The following is a 6,294-nucleotide window of genomic DNA, read 5'->3' as shown; positions in this document are numbered from 1 at the left end:
CCTTATTGCAATCCTGATCCTGTGTAGTGTGGTTGAGTGACAATGTGAGAAAGTACAATCACTAGCCTTGTAAGAGGAAAAGCCTCGACTCAAAAAAAGAGTATGTCTACACTATGAAGACTATATCAGAAAAACTACGCCAGCCTAGACCTGCAGTATAGACACAGTCTATGCCAATGGAAGGGGTTTTACTGCTAGCATAGCAACATGATCTCCTGCGTTACACAAGCGACATTGACACAGCGTTCTTCCATCTACATTGCTGCTTCTACGCTGAGAGTGATGACGGCATATGTAACTCAGGCAGGAGTTTGATTTTTTCCCCCAACACAGACAGACATAGTTTTGCCAATATAACTTTCAAATGAAGCCTGAGATAATATACATCAGAGAAGGTCTGGGATGATCTGACAAAGTCCTGTAGCAATTCTGGCAACCACAGACACCAAGACTAAGGGTGTGTCTACACTACCACTTATGATGGTAAATCATACATGGCTGAGGGGGGAGAATCTGATCCTCTTTTCCCCAGCACTGGTGCTTTTACCGAGTTATTTTACTTGATGTACTCAGTTTCTGAACTTTCTCCACCGACTGCCCTTTTTTGTCTTGCCATGCAGCCATCATCTATTGCTGACGCTGCTTAAAGCTTTATAATTACCTAAAGGATGTAACATTTGGTCAGCCTTTTCTATATATTCCATCAGTGGCTCACCTTGAAGTCATCTGTGACTGCAATAAAATATTAGCTAATAATAATGTTGATTATTTATGAGTTCTATCATCATGGAGGGACAGGGCAGAGAGCAGAAGAAATGAAAAGAAAGGCATTTTGTTCTCTCTTCACATACCTGGTTATTTTCCTCTATTGATGGCGGACGTATGGGAAGCTTGAGTTTAGCCTATAGAGGGCTCAAAATGAAATCCATGAGTTCTTTAGTCACTTCTACTATCACACTTAGGAACATTCTCCAAGCTTATATATCACAGAAGTTTGATTTGACTCTTCAGAAAATCAATCAGGAAAAAACAGAAGTTGGGAAAAGATTTGCAAAGGCGCAAATGGTCATTGGATTTCCATCCTCCATTAAAACGCAGTGGCAGTTTGGATACTTGTTTACCATTTGTGCTTTTGAAAATTTCCCTCTCCATTGTTTTCCCCTATGATACTGTCATAATGAATGTCAAATGAAATGGAAGCTCTTTTCACAATGTATTAATAAATTCCACATTACTGAAGTTACTGAAATGCTAATAAAAGTCATAAAGTGTACTGCATGCACTAATTCCAAAAATGTGCTTTCTCTTTATCAATTATATGATTCTGTGAGTTTACAGGGAAGATCAGAACTTTCTATGAACCTGGCAAAAATGATCTCCACCTCTTGGAATTACTGACAATTTCTCTTTGATCTAAGTTCTGTGCATATAGTAACTTAATTAAGAAACCTGCCAGTGGCTAAAGTCAAGAATGAGTCAGGCAGCTGCTCATACCATAGCAACCTTTCTAATTATACCATACACTGAAGGGCTAACACGTTTATGTATGTATGTATGGAAGACACAGGGAATCTCAGAGTCAAGTTACAACTCCTCTTTGGAAACTGGTCTGTGTAAGCAAAACTCTCTCATTTTGCTGACAAGGAAACGCACATTTATACCACTCCTTCAAGACTGAATAATTGATCATTTATGATTAATTATGGCAAGCATGGCACTTGTACATAGTAAGTAGCTCATTCTTGTTTCTAACCTCTACACAAGGTCATCAAACAAAAAGACAACGTAGTAAGTATAGGCCCAGTATGAGGCCTTAGGCCTGAACTAAAGTAATGGTCAAGACTTTGCTAACAGAAAGCAAAGTTCAGCTGTGAGCTAAAGGAATGCATTGCTCACAGAAGTTGGCAAGAAGAGGGTTGATGTTGCATAAACATATCTACCTAGCATATTGAAGTATGAACATGGTACCAGAACACCCTACCCTGGAACATTCCACAGATAAGAAAGAACAGGCTGACCCATCCCAATGACAGGGGCAAAAGGGTAAAATGAGGGATAGAGTTGTTTTGTTCAAACCAACATGTACAAGGTGAGAGGCGGCACCTGACTACGTAGAAGGGTTGTACCTCAATACGTCAGGAGTGATGTGTAAATTGTTTGTACCTGTGTATAAGAATGTACTCCTGGGGTGTGGTCTGGGTCCGGCTGAGGGGGCAGTGGAAAGTCCTGCCACTGAGTGAGCTGAGTCCATTGATCGTGGGTGCATATTTGTAGTATGCCCTGACTTAGACTAAGAAGTATACAGGGAACTACTATCGTGTCCAATACGGCAATAAACCTGACTGACGTGCCTTCGCACCTTACTAGACTCTGTGGTCACTGGGGGTTCTCTTTGGGTCTGCTGTGTCGGCTATCTGCAGAGCTGGGGCAGTGCACAGAGGGAACACACGCACGCAGCCGAGTGATACCAATATTGGAGAGAGCAGAGCACCACGCTGTTAGCATCTGACAACAGACAAAACAGCTCCAACCTTAAGCCTGACTCTTTTCTAAACATAATCCAATGTATTCCCTCGTTCTCCTCTATTTCACTCAAATTTTAAAGAGCCACTGTAAGATTTATTTTTCCTCACAACCAGCGTTTCCTCACTTCTATAATGTTATTAAAACAAAAAGGATTTTGAAAATTTCCATTTGACTTTTCTAACTTCACTTACCTTAGACAATGAACACAATCAAATCAGCTCTGCTTTAGATTTTCAGGCACTGTAGGAAAATATTAAATGTAAAGCAAAATGACAAAACATTCCAACATCACAAAACACCTTTTTGTTACTCTTTTCAGACTTAATGAACGAGGTCCCAACACTGCAAACTAATATTGTACATATAAACAATCCTGTTCATATTTTACACATCAGTAATCTCACTGAAGTTTGCATTACACCCTTGTTTGATGCAATTTTTATTCATTCATACATGAAGGCAGTTTTTGCTGCATCCACTCCTGATAGTGGATTTTATACAAACACTTTAATTTCAAGCACCAGAATCAAAATTAACAGTAACACACTGCCTACTATATTTTTCTAGTGGCATTACAAGGTGTTTCCATGCTACAGTCAATGTTATACTGGAATTTGCATTCTGGTATGGCACTGTAGATAATGCAAATATATTCTTCTTCTCTCCTGCCAGGACCTGCAACTATTGATTTCTAGAATTGGACTATAACAGACCTGTTCATTAGAAACTGGTGCATACATGGTTAATGAGAGTATAAAATAGCAGGAAGTTAAGGTAGCTCTTGCTCATCTAGGGCTTATAAATACCTGCAGTAGCTAAATGGGTACAAAGGGAATGTAGGAATTTGCAGCTCTCAAAATAACGAGCTCAGAGCTTTAGCTTGTCCTGTGACAATCCAAATACATCAGCAAAAGTTTTAATGCAAAAGACACTTTCATCCTTCTTAGTATTACTCTGTTTAAGTGCTTTAGGTCTTTCCCCAAAGTTCCAGGATAACAATAGTCCATGGGCCAAGGAGTAGGATCTTCTGATCACATTGTAGGGAGCAGAGATATACTCTGACAGGATGCTGTGTAAACAAGATCCAATCAAACAAAACATGAGTAATTTCATTAGACAGTCTTCTTTAATGTACATTCAGTAATGTCAGTATATTTGCTGGTTGGACAGAACAGTTTTCCAGCTTTCACCTCACCAAAGGAAGAGCCACTGGATAATTACATTTGCTTTGGCCTTGGTTCTACAAACTCTTAGGCATCATATGCATACTTTTAAGTCAAGGGATTAGTATCAAAATTGCATATATGCTTTAGTGGTTTGCAAACCACGGGTTTCTAACTTTCTCATCCCTGATGTTAACCAAGAAAAACGTTGCAAGAGCCCTCTGAATTTTACATCCTCTTAATAATTTAAAAACTCCTATGGCGGATTTTATATCAAGCAAAAAATGGTAAAGCCCCGGGCCCAAATGACATTCCTGCAGAAGCCCTCAAAGTGGATATTGATACCATAGCAGAGATGCCGTTTCCCCTGTTTGAGAAGATACCGGAAGAAGAGGATATACCAGCAGACTGGAAGAAAGGCTAGCTCATCAAAATCCCAAAGAAGGGCAGCTTAAGCAGAGCTGAGAGACCAGCAACCCAGCTTTCGACACAAACTGACCAGTCTGCAATATTATACATCATATTGGAGCAACCTGTAGAATGGAATTCACCACTTTACATCAACTTCATCAACTATGAGAAAGCCTTCTACAGCGTACCCAGGGAAATGCTTTGGCAGCTGCTTCGGCATTACAGCATACCAACCAAAGTAGTCAGCCTTATTAAGAACTTTTATGAAGAAATGACCTGCAAAGTTTATCATGGGGGACAGTTCACAAGGAGCCTCAAAGAGACGACCAGGGTCCAACAAAGCTGCTTGTTGTCACCATTCCGCTTCCTCCTGGTGATAGACTAGGTCATGAAGATGACAATAAGGAAAAGACATGGGATCCAATGGACACGATAACGAGACTCGTAGATAAGGGAGAAGCAGTGGATGTGGTATACCTAGACTTTAGTAAAGCATTTGATACGGTCTCGCATAATATTCTTATCGACAAACTAGGCAAGTCCAACTTAAATGGGGCTGCAATAAGGTGGGTGCATAACTGGCTGGCTAATCGTACCCAGAGAGTAGTTGTTAATGGTGCTCAATCCTCCTGGAAAAGCATAACTAGTGGGGTTCTGCAGGGGTCTGTTTTGGGACCAGTTCTGTTCAATATCTTCATTAATGATTTGGATATTGGCATAGAAAGTACGCTTATTAAGTTTGCAGATGATACCAAGCTGGGAGGGGTTGCAACTACCTTGGAGGATAGGGTCATAATTCAGAATGATCTAGATAAATTGGAGAAATGGTCTGAAGTAAACAGGATGAAGTTTAATAAAGATAAATGTAAGGTGCTGCACTTAGGAAGGAATAATCTGTTTCACACATACAGAATGGGAAAAGACTGTCTAGGAAGGAGTACAGCAGAAAGGGATCTAGGGGTTCTAGTAGATCACAAGTTAAATATGAGTCAACAGTGTGATGCTGTTGCAAAAAAAGCAAACATGATTCTGGGATGCATTAGCAGGCGTGTTGTGAACAAGACACGAGAAATCATTCTTCCGCTCTACTCTGCGCTGGTTAGGCCTCAGCTGGAATATTGTGTCCAGTTCTGGGCACCCCAATTCAAGAAAGATGTGGAGAAATTAGAGAAGGTCCAGAGAAGAGCAACTAGAATGATAAAAGGTCTGGAGAACATGACTTATGAAGAAAGGCTGAAAGAATTGGGCTTGTTTAGCTTGGAAAAGAGAAGATTGAGGGGGGACATGATAGCGGTTTTCAGATATCTTAAAGGGTGTCATAAGGAGGAGGGAGAAAACTTGTTCTTCTTGGCCTCTGAGGAGAGAACAAGAGGCAATGGACTTAAGCTGCAGCAAGGGAAGTTTAGGTTGGACATTAGGAAAAAGTTCCTAACTGTCAGGGTGGTCAAGTACTGGAATAAGTTGCCAAGGGAAGTTGTGGAATCTCCCTCGCTGGAGATATTTAAGAACAGATTAGATAGATGTCTATCAGGGATGGTGTAGATAGTGGTCGGTCCTGCCGTCGGGGCAGGGGACTGGACTCGATGGCCTCTCGAGGCCCCTTCCGGTCCTAGTGTTCTATGATTCTATGACACTGTGTACCCAGCTGGATGACCTGGACCTCACTGATGCACTGGCACTTCTGTCCCATAGCCACCAACAGATGCAAGAGAAGACATCACATCTTGCTGACATCTCAGCTACAGTTGGCTTCAGCATCCAGAGTCAAAACTAAGACCTTGAAAATCAACATCAGTAGCACAGAGCCAGTTATACTTGGCGGCAGGGTGCTGGCACATACACAGACAGCATTGCTGGTAAAGAGAGGGGCACTGATGCTTATGTGAGAACGAGGACTGGGAAAGCAAGAACATCTTTTCTCCTCGTGAAAGACCTCTGGAATTCTAAGGAGATCAGAACGCAGACTAAGATCAAGTCATTCAATTCCAATGTCAAATCAGTCCTACTGTATGGAGCAAAACTTGGAGAACAGACAACTGTCCAAAAAATCCAGATGTTTATCAATAACTGTCTCCGTAAAATTCTCCAGATCCACGGGCCATACAACATCAACAACCAAGACCTGTGGCAACTGACTCATCAACTTCCTGCAGAAGAAGAAATCAGGAAGAGAAGATAGTGATCGGTTGGACAA

This window comes from Carettochelys insculpta, chromosome 10 (assembly GCF_033958435.1).
Source record: "Carettochelys insculpta isolate YL-2023 chromosome 10, ASM3395843v1, whole genome shotgun sequence".
In the NCBI taxonomy this organism is placed as follows: Eukaryota; Metazoa; Chordata; order Testudines; family Carettochelyidae; genus Carettochelys; species Carettochelys insculpta.
This window is presented reverse-complemented; position numbering follows the sequence as displayed.